This window comes from Callithrix jacchus, chromosome 2, assembly GCF_049354715.1.
Source record: "Callithrix jacchus isolate 240 chromosome 2, calJac240_pri, whole genome shotgun sequence".
Lineage (NCBI taxonomy): Eukaryota > Metazoa > Chordata > Mammalia > Primates > Cebidae > Callithrix > Callithrix jacchus.
In genome coordinates, this window is record NC_133503.1 from 22,058,847 (window position 1) to 22,076,748 (window position 17,902).

Here is a 17,902-nt window from a genome sequence, read left to right on the forward strand (position 1 = left end):
AAGACAGTGCAGATGATCTTGGTCATTTAATTATGCCAAATTCAATCCTTCGACCTGGACAGGAGGCAGCTGCCCAGGCTCTATTCTTCTACCTCATCCTCCTGTCAGACGGATGTGTCCCAGAGGAATGTTCCTGAGAAGCGAAACTTCTGTCATGCTGTCTTCTCTGGAAAGCCATCATGGACCTCCCCAGAGGTTCTTTCCTCAGGGATGGCCATGGCCCAGTATATCCTTCACTGGCAACAAGAAACATGTCTTCACTAGGGCTGGATTTTGTCTTCTGTTCACACAACTTGAAGACAGAAGTGATGCAGCTTCAGAATTGATCCTGCCTCCCAAGAAGCCTACTTCCAAAGATCAGAATCATAAAATGCATTTTTGCTTTCTTCTTAAGCAATTTTGATATTTTCTGTCAGTTTCATTGCCATTAAGTGATTACTCCGTGCTTCAAATGAAAGCTAGAGAGAATTACACATCTTATGATGCTGTTTTATAACTGTAGATTACTTAAATGTGAAATTTTAAGCAAATTGTTTTCATTTTATTCTATTTGTATATAATTATACTATTTTTGTTGTTGTTAAGTTCACTAAAATAATTCAGAAACACAGCAAAAAGATAATTTTGAATATTTTCTCTTTTAGTTTTATTGCTATTAAGTGATTACATAAGTACCCAAATGGAAACATAATAGAATTATAATTATAATTCTCAGGAATAGTGTTTTACAAACACACATTATATAAATGAAAGTTTTTTTAGTAAATTGCCTCAATTTTACTTGATATCTACATAAAGTACATTCTTTTCAACATTGCTATTTAACAAGTCTCTTTTGTTGGTCCAGAAAAATAGCAATAGTTTTATCTTCTAAAGTATTTTTCAATTTCTCTGCCTTAGTTTCTCTGTAGTAGTTATGTAATTACACAATTGCTCAAATAGAAGCTCAATAGAACTATCATTTTTAGGATAGAATTTATCAATTTGTTTTCAAGTGGATTTCATTTTCTTCAATCTCTAGTTAGTATAAAAACAGCACTTCAATTGCTGGTGTTTAACAAGTCCCCAGTAACATGAACTGTAGTTGTAGTAAGTTTTACAAGAGCAGTTGTGTAAATGCTTGGAGACATTTGAAATTCAAACTGAATTTGAATAAACTATTTCTGTATAGCAGGGGCTGAATTTACTCTAAATAATTAATATATTTATCTAAACAAATGTCAGTTTAAAAAGAGCTGTCTTAATTTCCTTTCCTGGCTGACTTAAAATCTAAGAGAAAACTACATTATTTTCTTCTGTCAAACATGCTATAGATTCTTAGGGACCTGGGTTTTCCTTTAGGGATCACAATCTTACACCTATTAAAGGTAAAACATGGCTGGGCATGGCGGCTCACGCCTGTAATTCCAGCACTTTAGGAGGTTGAGGTGACAAGATTTATTAAGCTCAGGAGTTCAAGACCAGCCTGGGCAACAAGGTGAGACCCTGTCTCTACAAAATAGAAACAAAAAATTATCTGAGCATGGTGGTGCATGCCTGTGATCCCAGCTACTCAAAAGGCTGAGGAAGGAATATCACTTGAGCCCGGATGTTGAAGCTACAGTTAGCTATAATTTTGCCACCGTACTCCTGCCTGTGGGTAACAGAGCAACACCCTGTATCAAATTTAAAAAACAAAAAGAGCAAAACATACCTTTAAAATAAAGGGGGAAAAATCTACCTATAATCTATTTTAAGTCTTCTGTGAGGTAGTATTGCACCCTGACAGCTAAGATTGAGATCTCCCTGTGGAGGACAATGGGAAAAAACAGTTAACAAATTTTTTCACACTCAAAGTCTGTTTCTCACATATACATGTCCTCCTTCAGAGGGTTCTTTGTCTTACTGTTAGCAACTACTACAGCTTTTGTCCCTGCAAGTGCCCAAGAACTGTTGAGTGAATTAAATTTCATTTTGAACCAGACATACGAATTAAAAGTGTTTTAAGTGATATCTTAAAAAGGACCAATGACTACATATTTCTCCACAAACAATGAATAAAATAGTGTCAAGAAAGTTTGGAGTGGGTGCTTAAAACTATATTTTGGACAGGGCGGTGGCTTGATTTTTAAAATTTCCTGTGGCCACATTTTGGATTATTTCAATTCCAATGTGAAACCAAATTGGAGAAATTACAAAGAAATTTTATAAAAATTATAATGAAGAAATATACAGCATAGAATAAATGAGAGACAGAATAAAGGGTTAAAAGTACAGATTCCAGAGCTGTCCAGTACAGCAGCCACCAGCCACATGTGGCTATTGAGCATTTGAAATATGGCTAGCATGGACTGAGGTCATTGCGAGTATGAAGTACACAATGGATTTAACATGATTTCGTATAAAGAAAAGTCTGTGAAATCTCTCTCTTTCTGTTTTCCCTCATCAGAACTCTACTTCTGCATTCAGAGTGGAAGGGGATGCCTCATCCTTTGAACACTGACACATTAAGAGCATCACAGAGGTAAGAACTGAACCCAAGCACGTCAGGAGAGGATGTTAAGCAAGATCTAAAAATCAAGGTGATCAACAAGAACTGTAATATTTTCTTTTTCAGGAAAAAAGAATGGAAGAAACAGAAGGTACTGGGGCACAATGTATAAAACACTGTGTTGCTTTTTGTTTTTTGTTTTTGAGTTGGAGTCTAACTTTGTCGCCCAGGCTGAAGTGCAGTGGTACACTCTCAGCTCACTGCAACGTCTGCTTCCTGGGTTCAAGTGATTCTCCTGCCTCAACCTCCCAAGTAGCTGGAATTACAGGCATGCATCACCACACCCAGCTAATTTTTGTATTTTTAGTAGAGATGGGGTTTCACCATATTGGCCAGGCTGGTCTTGAACTCCTGACCTCGTGATCCATGTGCCTCCGCCTCCCAAAATGCTGAGATTACAGGCGTGAGACACTGCGCCCAGCCCAAACACTGTGTTTTGAATGACTTCAGATTCTATGACTATGTGGGGGGTGGAGGGATTTGCCTGATTGGTGCAATGTCATGTGATTACTGGAAATTATTCTCTTTTTTTCAATAATTTTTCAAGAATTCAGTTAAGTTAGATTTGAGCAAACTTAATTACCTTGCCAGGCATTTGTTTTTCAGAAACATAATAATCTATGTATTCCATTCAATTTGTAGTAGGCCCACGCGTTGTTTTTAAATCATAAGTAAAATAGAGACTCTATAAAGTCATTTATTGAGCAATTACCACGTGAGAGAATTATGCCTATTTTACTAATATGCCTATTTTACTAATATGAGAAATGAATCAAAAAGAGGTAAAGTAACTTGTCCAAAGAAATATGCCAAAGAAGTAGGGGAGTTGATTTATACCCACAAATGGTTGTTCATTAATTCTCTTTCAGCTGGGGAAGAAAATTTCAAATGTAAGCATATGTCTTGATTTTATCTTATGTACATCATATTAAAATTCAGAAGGACCAGTTGGCCAATTGACTTCAACCCTCAAACTTTTCTCCCTCTCCCCACTCACACAATCTAGTCAAAAATTAGAAGGCAGAATCAAGGAGTGATTTCTTGGTGTCTGAAAAAGACTATGATGACTGAAGAAACTATAGAGTACAGTAGATCACAAAATATAATTCTTGCATGGTGATGGAGAGGGTTCGGTTCTCATTCTCCCCCATCACAATTCTATGCATATATGTCATCAGGACAAACAATTCAAATAAAGGCAAACTGCTGATTACGTGAGGGTGGGGCAGAGTGGAGAATGAATCAGCTGTTAAAATAAATCATCTGGTTAACTGTTAACCCCAGGCAAGCACAAAAACCCAGAGAACATTATGAAAGGATATTCTTAAGCACTAGGTGTTTTTAGGAATTCTAGAAACAAAGACTAAGATAACACGTTTTACAGATTATTATTTTTTTTAGAGCAGTTTTAAGTTAACAGCAAAATTGAAAGGTGCATAGATGGCGAGGTGCGGTGGCTCACACATGTAATCCCAGCACTTTGGGAGGTGGAGGTGGGCAGATCACTTGAGACCAGGAGTGTGAGACCAGCCTGGCCAACATGGCAAAACTTCTCTACTAAAAAAACAAAAATTAAGTGGGTGGTAGTGGCATGCGCTTGTAATCCCAGCTACTTGGGAGGCCGAGGCAGGAGAATAGCTTGAACCCAGGAGGCAGAGGTTGCAGTGAGCCGAGATTATATCACTGCACTCCAGCCTGGGTAACACTGAGATTCCTTTGCCAAAAACAACAACAACAACAACAAAAAAAACCCAGAAATTTCGCATATACCCACTACCCCATTCAGGAACAGCCTTCCCTACTACCAACATCTGCCATTAGAGTGGTAACTTCGTTACGATCAATTAACTTATACTGACATATCATTATCACACAAATATTATTAAACAATCTCTCCTTTTCTTACCTTTTTTGTGGTTATTAGAAAATTTAAAATTACACATATGTGGCTTGTATTACATTTCTATTGGACAATGTTACTCTAGAGTCAACCTGCCTGGGTGTTAAATCCTCCACAAACCTGAGGTGTGAACTTAAACACTTAACATCACTATGTCTCAGTTTCCTTATCAGCACAATGGGCTTAAAGACAATACTTTAAAGCAAGGGTCCCCAACCTTTTTGACACCAAGGACCAGTTTCTTGGAAGACAATTTTTCCATGGAATGGGAATAAGGTGGGGGGATGGTTTTGGTATGATATGAAATTTTTCCACCTCAGATTCTCATAAGGTGCCCAGCCTAGATCCCTCGCACATGCAGTTCACAATAGAGTGTTCCTGTTTCTGCTCCTGTGAGAATCTAATGCCACCACTGATCTGACAGGAGGCAGAGCTTGGTTGGTAATGCTCATGCGCCACACTTACCTCCTGCCGTGCGGCCTGCTTCCTAACAGGCCGTGGATCTGTACCCATCCATGGCCCAGGGTTTGAGGACCCCTGCTTTAAAGGATTAAGAGCAATTCTTAGACATACTGATGTTGGCATGTGCCAACAATTAGTAATAGTAGCAAGGGCACCAGCAAAATGATCAAAGAGTGGGCCTGTTCAGAGACAGAACAGAATTGGAAATGGGATATAGTTGAAAAATGGAAGGATCACCAGAGCAGTTTATGAAAACACACACACAAACAGAAACAATACAAAGCAAGCAGGTAGCTGGTTAATGTTTAAAGTTACAGTTTCCAGGGTCATAAAAGCATCATGCCTATATCAGATGTTACAGAGGAAATCTGGAGGAAATAGTGCCAGATGTCGGGTATGCTGACCATTGACTGAAAATAAAAATAAATCCATCTACAAAGCAAGGACAATGGTACATCTGTGGCAGTTAACTGGAGTCTTAGGCTTTCATCACCCAGCCTTGTTGACGACGCAGAAACGGAGTTAAGTCAACATCAGAGGCAGAGAACCAAGCAACAAAATCTGATTTTAAACAGATTGCAGCCAGTATTGATTTCCTCAAACCATGAGTAAAACACAGACATCTATAGTTTGCCCATTTTTTGTTTGGAGACAGAAAATTTTAATTTGAGACTCATAAGGTTGTGAGAATTAAATGAAATATTACGTCTATGATGTTATTATTATTAAAATATTAACTGGGAATATTGTTATGGGAAAGTCATGAGGATAAAAAAGTTAGAGGCTAGATTTGCCATAAAAATAATAATAATTGTGATTCACATCAAAATTGGAATTATTACAATATAATCAGATTCAGAGAGATTAATTTTTTTTTTAGAGTCAGGGTCCCATTCTGTTACCCAGGCTGTCCCATTCTATTACCATGAGTGCAGTGCCATGCTCATGGCTCACTGCAGCCTTGAACTCCTGGGCTCAAGTGATTCTCACATCTCAGTCTCCTGAGTAGCTGTGGCTACAGGCATGCACCAGCACTCCTGATTAAGTTTTTCTACTTTTAATAGAGACAGGGTCTCACTTTGTTGGCCAGGCTGGTCTCAGTCTCCTGGCCTAAAGTGATCTTCCTGCCTTAGCTTTCCAAAGTGCCGGGATTCCAGGAGTAAGCCACCACACCCAACCTCAGAGAGAGTAATTTTAAGAAAAAAATTAATGTAGAAATCACTGTTGATGTAAAATACAGGGGATTTCAAGATCAGAGAGTCATGAACTAATTTGGAACTATTTAATACTTTTTACATTTGCTAGTAACAGTGACAGCAGAAAATACATTTCCAGGTCGTATAATTTAAAATTAATGTAAATCCAAAGAGCTAAGATATGAATGGAGAAGAAAATGAGTGATTTTCTTATGGATAAAATGTGACTATCATTAAAAAATAGAGTGGGTGATTGAATAATAAATTAACTAGAATATTAAGGGAAGAAAAAGAGTAACATTGAAACTTGTTAGGAAAATAATACTGTTAACTGTCAATGTGGAAGAACTTCACTTCAGGAGTGGCTATCTGGCCTACAGAGAGGCTCTCATCCCTGAGAACCCTCCCCAGCACACAGGGGCAAACTCAGGTGGAACCTGATCCCTTAGGCAGAACTCATTGGTTCAGAGACAGAGATGTGGCTTAAGTGAGGGCAATAAGATTCTATCTCAGAATTTTGGAATGTGGAGCTGAGCAATAAACAGACTGGGAGTCATAGTCATCTGAATGGCAGTGCTCCGGAGAGAAGGCCTGTGGATCTAGAATTTATTGTTGAGGATCTTGAACTCACCTTGGCTCCCGGTTCAACAACATGCACAACTGTGTCTGGTACTGTGTCCTTTCTAACAGTGCTTTCCTGCTTCCTCTCCACACTTCCTCCTTTAGGCTCAAGCTAGCATGGTTTAAGTTTCTGTTATTTAAAACCATAACTAATATTTCAAAACAAGTCACTTCAGGACTTGATACAGTATCAAGAGAAAATTGACCACTTTGATGTTTTCAATGAAATTCTAAATTTCTATGAATGTAAATTTTCTATGAAATGTATTTAAGTATGAATGATGAAGCTTTGATAATTCTAAGAGAGATAAATGCAGATACCAGGGGAGTAATAATAGCTATCAATAAAGAGGAAGAGTATGATTTTTCCATTTGGCTTTATGGATTACATGATTCTTAATGTTTCTCATTTTGCAAATGGAAGATTGATAGAAACAGTCAAAATCTAGCCCAGGCACATGCTGTTGTTTGAGAACTATTAAACCACAGATGCTCTGAAATACAGAATGTATTTATCTTTTTGTCTTTTGGCTATTCAATAAGCTCATTTTTACAAATGGGAAATTGAGGTCAGGAGAAATTGATTTCCTCAAGGTCGGGAGGGTAATTTTAGGCAAGGCTGCTTCTAGAACGCTGTCTATTGCTCTTTAGAAATAAACACATTACTAAAGAAATGTCTCCTGAAGATTGGAAGCATAATGAATAAAACAAGGTAGCCTATTCATTACAGGTAGCTTATTGGTAATCAAAGCTTGCCTTGTGGTGTTGTAAATGTTTAGACTGGAACTGTCTAGACATTTCATTAATATTTTTTGAAGCATGGGAGATATTAATTTATTCACTTATGAGTCACTGTGGATATATCAAAAACAAATAAATGAAATTACCGTCATAATGTTAAATACCACAACATAACAGTTTGATGTTCTTTTTTAAGATTTCCAATTGAATGTTGATTAGGAAGCAATATATTATGCTAAAATTTTCATCTCAGATATAGTATCATTAGTCTAGAATTTGTGGGTAGGGACATTGTAATTATTATTCCCAGGAATAAGAATATACTATCTCTAATGCACATGATTTTGGATATAAAGGAGAAGCACACATTTTATTGTTCCTATTAAAACTGTGCATAGGACATCTATGGAAGGTCTGTTCTGCTTCTATCCTTCAACTGAGGAAAAATTTCTACTCTATATTCTTCCTTATAAATGATGGTGAAATTAAATGAATGTAGATATTCTGCCATCCTGCAATCTTTACTAACTTTGAGAGTTTCATTTTGTTTGCTAAATAAAAAAAAACTAACATATTAACCTGTGTCAAAGAAAAGTAGAATCAGTTTTTTATAATGAGTACATATTATTATTATTTTTTTTTTTGAGACAGAGTTTCACTCTTGTTGCCTAGGCTGTAGTGAAATGGTGCAATCTTGGCTCACTGCAACCTCTGCCTCCCCGGTTAAAGTGATTCTCCTGCCTCAGTCTCCTAAGTGGCTGAGATCACAGGTGCCTGCCACCCCGCCCAGCTAATTTTTTGTATTTTTAGTAGAGAGGGGGTTTCATCATGTTGGCCAGGCTGGTCTCAAACTCCTGACCTCAGGTGATCCACCCACCTCAGCCTCCCAAAGTGCTGGGATTACAGGTGTGAGCCACCACATCCGGCCGAGTACATATTATTTTTATAAATGAGAGAAAATACATTTTACTATTAGAATAAGTAGAATCAAATCATGATAATGTTTTTCACTCCTGTTAGTAATTTTTCAACTCTATATTTAGGTTAAGCTTGCTATATTTATTTATTTAGGTTTTTTTTTTGTTTGCTATATCATATGTGGTTATGTTTTGTTTTCAAAATGAAAAGAAAAAAATTGCCTTATTTTTCTCATTGTAAAATTAATGCAGAGACTTCCAGTTCCAAGACAGTTCCAGTTTCACATCTCCCTATTCTTCTGCTAAGTATAGCTAAAAACCCTGGGCAATATATGTAAAATAAATATAAAAAGACTCTGGAAGGTAGAGATGAGACAGTTTGTCTCTTTACATTAAAAAACATGCCAGCAAATTCCCTGGGCTTTCTTTTTGCTTCATATATCCCAATCTGGGTACTGGCAATATAGGCAACCTAGAAATACCAGGCAGTTCATATAACCCCCTCCATCCCTACCCTGAGCCTGCTTTTTCTAGACAAAGGAACAGGAAAGGGACACCCTATCAAGGAAGAAAACATTTAGTTAATAACCACCTGTGCAGAAAAGCTACCATGGGAGGCCTGAGTCTGCTATCCTTAGAAATTCTTGTTTGCAAGATTGGTCTTCTGCTGGCATCTGGGAACATCCTACAGTTCCTAATAGATATGAAACTTTCCAGAAATGGTAAGAATGGCTCACTGAGCCTAGACTGATGGCAAATAATGTAACTTTTGCTGCACAGCTGCTTTCCTTCTGAGAGTCTGCAATTTTGATAGATGCAAGACAATGGGTATCTACATGATTGATATAGTTTGTCTGTGACCCCATCCAAATCTCATCTTGAATTGTAATTCCTGTAATTCCCACATGTTGAAGGAGGGTCCTGGTGGGAGGTGATTGAACCATAGGAGTGTTCTCCCCCATGCTGTTCTCATGATGATGAGTGAGTTTTCACATGATCTGATGGTTTTCTAAATGCCTGGAATTTCCCCTGCTTGCACATTCTCTCCTGCTGCCATGTGAAGAAGGTCCTTGCTTCCCCTTCACCTTCCACCATTATTGTAAGTTTCCTGAGGCCCACCAAACTACGTGGAACTGTGAGTCAATTACACCTCTTTCCTTCATAAACTACCCAGTCTTGGGCAGTTCTTTATAGCAGCAGTTGAAGCAGACTAATACAATAATTAACTGTCCCCAAAACCTAGGGCACTGAGTCTCTAATAATCTTCCTTTGTAGACACAATTCATCCCTGTTGTCACAGCTCCCTGTTAACAAAATTAAGTGTGCTCTACATAATTTCCCTGGGAGAGAATCCTTAGAATCTTGTGCCTGGTTTCCTCCAGACTTCATTCCATGAGGCTGTTCCTTTTGCTCATTTTATTTGTGACTGCAACTATATGCTGAGCCCTGTGAGTCCTCCTAGTGAAACACTGAACCTGGGAGTGTTCTTGGAGACCCCTGACACACTGCCATACTCCAATCAAATATCACAGAAAAAGCAATGGTCCCACCCCCACCCTTCAGTAGCAGCTGAATGGGAAGCCCAGAACTTACTACCCTTGCTGGACTATAGAGTCCTCTAAACCCTCACCAGGTTGGTTTCAGAGAAGGCTGAGTGGGAAGTCAAACTTTCACCATCTTCCAGTGGTAATGAGTCCCCTGACACATCCTTCAAAGTGTTAGTAGAGGCCATGTGAAGATGTAACAGTGAAACAGCAAAAGAACTAACATAACTAATCCAGTTTTTGTTTAAGGGAACTTTACTCATTCCCGCATGTAGGCTAGGATAATTTAGAACACTGAGATAATATGCAAAAACAGCAATCATATAGTTTTTAGAACTAACTCTAGGATTAAAGAAGTATGTAAACAGCTAACTATGTTTTGCTGAAGATTTATAGGAGCATTTGTGACATGACCAAGGACAAAGAAGTTCCCAACCACTTTGGACCCTCACTGGTGCCCAGATGTCTGTGATTATTGGTCACCTCTTGATCTCATCTCCCTCCTCTTCCTCTTCCCTTTAACATAAAAAGAGCCTAATATTTGTACTGACTTAAGATGGTACTTTAGGATGATAGTACACGATCTTCTCAGTTAGTTGGCTCTCTGAATAAATCTGCTTTTCCTTCCACCAATCATTGTTTTTCATGCCTGGCTTTCAAGCAGTGAGCAGCTGAACCTGGGTTCAGTTACAAGGGACAGTAATGAGGCATCTCTCTCCCTCCCAACCAGGGTAGTATCAGTGGAGGCTGAGTGGGGAGCGTGAACTCCCAACCTTGCCCAACAGTAATGAGATACCTTCCCCACCAACCTAGGTTGTCAAAGGAGGCCTGATGGAGAGCTTTGGCTTCCTCCCCAGCCAGAGAGTTTGAAGGTATCATCTCCCGTCTTCTAACAATTCAGTGTCAGGAAAGGCCTGATGAAACAGAAAATTTAAATAAGATTTAGCACCAAGATAATACAGATGTTGGAATGATATTATTCTAGCCCACATAATAAGGGTTTTAAAGCAGTCATCATAAAAACGCTTTAGTGAATAGCTATGAACGTGCTCAAAATGAATAAAAAGTCTTAGCAAAAAAATAGAAGATATAAAGAAAAAATGTTGGGGTCCGGCATGTCTGCCGGGGGGCTACCGACCTGCGGGAGTCCCCGAGACCGCCAACGTAGATGTCTCGTTCAACCTGAGGGAGAGAGTGCGCGGAAGTGAAAGAAAAAAGAAAAGCGGCATTTGGAGGGCTGGCTTGGGCTATGTCCAAGCAGCAATTTTATTTTTGCAATATGTTCCATTATATACTTTTCTGAAGTTAATGTTGTTTACGCCAGATCAACATACTTAAGTTACAGTAAGCTAGTTACGCCCCGTAAGTTACGCCCAGTAAGTACTTAACAATTGTAAATACTTAAGTTAAGTCACAAGGTAAGCAAGTTACAGTTACGCCCAGTAAGTTACGGTAAGTAAGTTACCAAGTGTAAATACTTAAGTTCATATTTTACAATGAAGGTAACAAGGGTCCAAAATGAACACAATCAAGCAATAAACCATAAGGAGCCGAAAGTGGACACAATGCCTCCCAAGTCCTCATATCCATAAAGTAATGTCTGTTAATTATTTTGAATAGCATAGTCCCTCTCTCGGTTCCTGCTTTCCCTCAGCTCAACTCCCCCAACCGGGGATCTGTGTCCGGGCTCAAGCTCAAGCTCACCGTATGGCGAGGCCCATTTCCTAGGGGCCTCACAAAGGAGCGATCCCCCACATATCCCTCAAAAAAAAAACAGATTTTCATACTGAAAAATACAATATCCGAAATAAAAAAAAAAAGAGTGGATAGAAGAAGAGAGGGGACAGAAGAAAGAATCAATGAGCCTGAAGATAGAATAGGAGAAGTTATCTAATCTGAACAATGGAGAGAAAATAGACTAAAAAAAAATAACTGAGGTTCAGGGACCTGTAGACTACCAAAATATCTAACATTTGTGCTATCAGAGCCCTGGAAGGAGAGGAGAAAGAGAGCAGACCTCAAAAAGTGTTTAAAAAACTAGTGTTTGAAAATTGCCCAAATTTGGCTAAAGACATAAGCGTACAGGCTAAAGAAGCTGAGTGAGCCCCAAACAAGATCAACACAAATAAATCCCCACCTGACACATCATTAGTCAAACTTTTGAAAACTAAAGACAAAAAAAAAAAATCTTGAAAGCAGCAAAAGGGAAACAATGGCTTATGAGTAGGGTGAAAAACAATTAGAATTACACAGGATTTCTCATGTAAAACACTGGAGACTAGAAGAAAAGAAGCACATTTTTCAAGTGCCAAAAGAAAAGAAAAGCCAGCCCAGAATTCTGTATTCAGTGAAAATATGCTTCAGGAATAAAGGAGAAATCAAGACATTCTCAAATGAAGGAAGACTAAGAGCTTTTGTTGCTAGCAGACCTACTATGATGGTTAATTTTAGATGTCAATCTGACTTGTTTAAGGAATACCTAGAAATCCGGTGAAGCATAATTTTTGGGTGTGTCTGTGAAGATGCTTCCAGAGAAAATTAGTGTGTCAGTCTGAGTGGACTAGCTGGGGAAGATCTGCTCGCAATGTGGGCAGGCACCATCCAAACTGCTAGGAGCTCAGAGAACAAAAACAGAGAAAAGGTGAATGTATCACTCTATCTGCTGGAACTGGGATGTGCTGTTTCCTTTCTCGTCCTAGGAAAACAATTCCAGGCTCCCCAGCCTTTGAACTCCAGGACTTGCACCAGAGTCACCCTCTCTCCCTGACCAACTGGGTTTTCAGACATTTGGCCTTGGACTAGGAGTAACATCACCAGCTTCCCTGGTTTTTCAGCCTTGGGGCTTGGACCTCACCGTACTACCAGCATCCCAGAGACTCCAGTTTGCAGATGGGCTGCCAAGGGATTTCTCACCCTCCACAATTATATGAGCCAATCCCTGTAATAAATCCCCTTATGCTTCACTTGAACTAGTAACATGTTATCACTCATAGACTGTTTTAAGTTATATTTACATAACTTAAATATAATGTAAATATAATGTAGTAATACCTAGAGCAACCACTACAAAATTTACTCAAAGAGATAAACTAAAAAAATTATACAAAGAGATACACCCAAAACAACTGCAGACAAATCAAAATGGAATTCTAAAACAATATTCAAGAAATAGATAGAAAAACAAGAAAAAATAGAAAAACTAAAAATAGAAGCCACAAACAGAAAACAAAACATATGTTGGAAGACTTAAGTCTCAACAGATTACAAATTACCTTATAAACAAATGGTCTACTTTATTTCTAAAAGGCAAAACTTGGAAACAACTAAAATGCCCAATAAATGAATGGTTAGACAAATTCTGGTAAATCCACACAGGGAATCCTACTCAGCCATAAAAAGAAGGGAACTACTGATCCACAAAATAGCTTGACTGGATCTCAAGGGCCTAATGATGAATGAAAAGGCTGATCTCCAAACACTTATGTTGTATGATTCCATTTACTCTTGAAATGGCAAAGTTATAGAGGTGGAAAACAGATTAGTGGCCAGCGATTAAGACTGGTCAGAGGACTGGGGGTGGATGTGAGTACAAAGAGGTAGCACAGTGTGGTGATGGAATAGTTCTTTGTGTTGATCATAGAGGTAATTACATGAATCTGCATGTGATAAAATGGCGTAGAGCTATAAGTACACTCACAGCATGAATGTCAATTTTCTGGTTTTGATGTACTATAGTTATCTAAGATGTAATTCACTGGGAAAAACTGAGTGAAGGGTACATATGACTTTTCTTTTTGCAGAAGTTTATAATAATTTAAAATTATAATTATAAAGTAACAAATATTTATAAATATAATGATCATTTATAATAATTATAAAATATTTATAATTATTTTAAAATCATTGTAAATTCTCAGGAGAATCTACAATTCTCTTGGGAATCTACAATGATCTAAAAATAGACTTTAAAAAGACTCGCAAAAGGCTGGGCACGGTGGCTCACAACTGTAATTCCCAGCACTTTGAGAGGCCAAGATGGGTGGATTGTTTGGATTCAGGAGGTTTGAGACCAGCCTGGGCAACATGGCAAAACTCTGTCTTTAGAAAAAACATACACAGGAAAAATTAGCTGGATATGGTAGCACGTACCTGTAGCCTAAGCTACTTGAAATGCTGATGTGGATTACCCAAGCCTGGGAGGTCAAAGCTGCAGTGAGCCTTGATGGTGCTGCTGTACGCCAGCCTGAGCAACAGAGCAAGATCAAAAAAAGTCACATAAACTGTACATATGTGTGTATGAATGTGTATGAAGTATAGAAAAGCAAGGAGAGGCACTAAAAAGTTAGCAGAGTTATGAATATATCTGTGTTATTCGAATGTTGTTTAAAAGAACGCCTTTATGAAATTCTCATATAAAAAAGAAATAAAATGTAAAATCATTGTAAAAAATTCAGATATACAGAAAAATACAAACAAGATGAAAATCACCTGTTCAATGATGCCACAAACAGAAAATTTCATTAATTCACCTAACAAATATTTACTGAGTACATCCTACAGAGCTATGATCTATCACAATTTCAGTGTGCATTTCAGAACTTTCCTGTACCTCCAGAGTTATATACAAATTGTAACCATTCACTGATATGTATTGTTACATGCACAATATATACAGCTGGCCCTCTGGATCCACAGGTTTCAAAACCACCCATTTAATCAATCTCAGGTTGAAAATATTAGGGGGAAAACCCAAAGATAATAGGACCTAATAATAAAAAATAATGGAAGTAAAAGCAATACAGTATGCCAACTGTTTACATAGTATTTCCATTGTATTAGATATTATAAGCAATTGAGAGATAATTTAAAGAATATGACAGGATATGTATAGGTTATATGCAAATACTATGCTATTTTACATCAGGGACTTGAGGATCCTCAGATTTTGTTATTCACTAGGGGTCCTAGAACCAATGTCCTATCAATACCAGAGGACAACTCTTATATAATATGCTCTTATTACTTAACATTCACTATTCATTCATTCAGCACATATTTATTGAGCACCTATGTTAGCCAATATCATGCTAGCTTCTGAGAATAGAAAGGTGAATAAATTGTCTGTTTTTTAACAAAATTTACTAATATGATTTGGCTTTGTGTCCCCACTCAAATATCATCTCAAATTATAATCCCCATGTGTTGAGGGAGGGACTTGGTGGGAGGTAATTTGATTATGGAGGTGGTTTCCTGCATGCTGCTCTCATGATAGTAAGGGAGCGCTCATGAAAACTGATGGGTTAAAAGTGGCAGTTCCCCCTGCACACACACTCTCTCTCTCCTGCTACCATGTAAAACATACCTTGCTTCCCCTTCACCTTCTGACATGATTGTAAGTTTCCTGAGCCCTGTGGAACTGTGAATCAATTAAACCACTTTTTTTTTTTTTTTTGAGACTGAGTTTCGCTTTTGTTACCCAGGCTGGAGTGCAATGGTGCGATCACGGCTCACCGCAACCTCCGCCTCCTGGGTTCAGGCAATTCTCCTGCCTCAGCCTCCTGAGTAGCTGGGACTACAGGCACGCACCACCATGCCCAGCTAATTTTTTGTATTTTTAGTAGAGACGGGGTTTCACCATGTTGACCAGGATGGTCTCGATCTCTTGATCCACTTGCCTTGGCCTCCCAAAGTGCTGGGATTACAGGCTTGAGCCACCGCGCCCGGCCCAAACCTCTTTTATTTATAAATTACCCAGACTCGGGTAGCATTTTTATAGCAGTGTAAACAAGGAATAATATGCTTATAATATAGTGGGAGAGAATGTCACTAAACAGATAACAGCTCTAAGAAATACACAATTATAGAGTATGTCAAGTTCAGACAACTGTAAACAATGTTCTGAATACCATCTGCGAAAGGAAAGGGTGGTGGCTATGATGGCAAGATACCATAGCATGTTTATTATTGATGGAATGAGCCAGAAAAAAGAGGCTAAGTATATAAGAGCAAAAGAAGGGAATCTTGGATTTATAGAAAGCTTCCTTAGAAGGAATAAGCCAGAGACCAAGTAAAAGGGTTGGCTTCAAATAGAAGGGAACTGCCTTAAATGAAATAGAAGCAAAAGTGAGGATGACTAAAGATAGTGCTTAGTTTGTAGATTTATAGGTTTGAAGAGGAATTGCCAAAATATGGGACAATGTCATCTGCCTAAAGCAAAGGTGTATATTGGAAGTTCTGAGGTTTGAAGAAAACGGAGTTTTTAAGTACTAGTTTAGTGAAAGCGCATTGAATAGAGAAGAGCAGTAACTGGGCAGGCTTCATTAAGAACCTGTATTCTGTCATATGGGGCAGACTCTAAATATTTCCAGCTCCCTTATTGCAGGCAAGATAAAGGCAAGGGAGTAGGTATTAGAAGAGAGAGAGAAACTTCTAGAGGGAACTAAATTTTTAAAGAGGATTGTCTTCCAACTGGGAAGAGGGAAAGCTTTATGAGGTGAGTAGATCTCAGCTAGGCAAGAGAACACACTTGCTAGAGAAAGAAAATGACCAGAGAGAAAAAAGGGGAGAAAAAAATCTAGGGAGATGGAGATAAAAAGCTGAGTAGTGGTGGATTTCTCGCCTAGGTGCAGGAATATCCTTTTGTCTTCCAAAGTAAATGTGGTCATAGTAATATTAATAGTTTATCACCTGATGTTGTGAAATTGTTTATATATATATATATATTTAGACTCTTAGACTTGACCATCTATAGAGGAATTTCTAGGCATCTTTAGCTGCTACAGGGCTGCATGAATGAAGGACAAGTATACTATCCTCCACATATTAACAGAGAGGCTCCAGGGAGCAACAGGAGACAAAAGTTCTTTTATTTTTGAGACAGTCTTGCTCTGTCGCCTAGGCTGGAGTGCAGTGGTGTGATCTTGGCTCATTGTAACCTCCACCTCCCAGGTTCAAGTGATTCTCATCCCTCAGCCACCCGAGTAGCTAAGATTACAGGCGTGTGCTACCATGCCTAGCTAATTTTTTATTTTTAGTAGGGATGGGGTTTCACCATGTTGACCAGGTGTAATGGAACAGAAGGAGTTAATTATGTTTACAAGTCATGGACAGACTCTATATCTTCATTTCCTTATCATTGGGGGCATTCCGAGCTCAGAATTTTCCCAATGCAAAAAAAAGGCTCTGAAGAACTGGACCTGGGAACCTGGCCAGTTCCCTGATCCAATTTTTGGTAAACACCTCAAGGATGTTAGTTACATGATGAAGATGTGGACAGTGTCCTGACTTGCCCCTTCTTTGTTTTAAAAAGTATAAAAGATTGTTTAGCAGAAGCCGAACTGAGCTTCGGTGGTGACTTGGTCTAGACTTGCGAAAACCCGTGCTGCTTTACTGCTGGTGTTGAAGTTTGTGAGCGTCTCTAGGTATCCTTGTAAATAAACTCTTTTTCTTTCCTTGTAAATAAACTCTCTTTCTTTTCTCTATATATCTCAGCTGGTGTTTTTCTTCCCACGAATCTGCCTGAAAAGATTAGAAAATCCAAGCTTGGTACTGAGCAGTGCTCACACACCAGGCTGGTCTCAAACTCCTGACCTCTAGTGATTTGCCTGCTTTGACCTCCCAAAGTGCTGGGATTACAGGCGTGAACCATTGCATCCAGCCAGTTTTTTTTTTAAAGACGGAGTTTCACCATGTTGGTCAGGCTGGTCTTGAACTCCTGACCTCAGGTGATCCACCTGCCTTGGCCTCCAAAGTGAAACCAGTTCTTTTCTTATTGGCCAATGTGAGTTGCTGTGAGCCCTTTCCTGGGTCCATTTTGTCATTCCTAGATTTATCAAGAGTACAAGTCCTTTTGCCAAATGATAACTTTAAATCTACTCCAAGTCTTTTCTTAATGCTATTTTTGATTTCTTGAATATTTAGCTAAGTGGAAATGGCCTTGGAGGAAGTGATAACTTTAAATCTACTCTGAGTCTTTTCTTAACATTATTTCT

The 17,902-nt window shown here is 38.5% G+C and overlaps 1 protein-coding gene and 1 pseudogene across 1 annotated transcript in view; both read right to left on the bottom strand.

Moving 5' to 3' along the window:
• Positions 1-17,902, bottom strand: part of RNF145 (ring finger protein 145) — a 111,567-nt gene that overhangs the window by 91,479 nt on the left and 2,186 nt on the right. The window contains 1 exon segment of the mRNA XM_002806589.7: positions 10,721-10,825. The gene's annotated coding sequence lies outside the window, so the exon portion shown is untranslated.
• Positions 1-17,902, bottom strand: part of LOC100388635 (solute carrier family 38 member 8-like) — a 31,460-nt pseudogene that overhangs the window by 11,877 nt on the left and 1,681 nt on the right.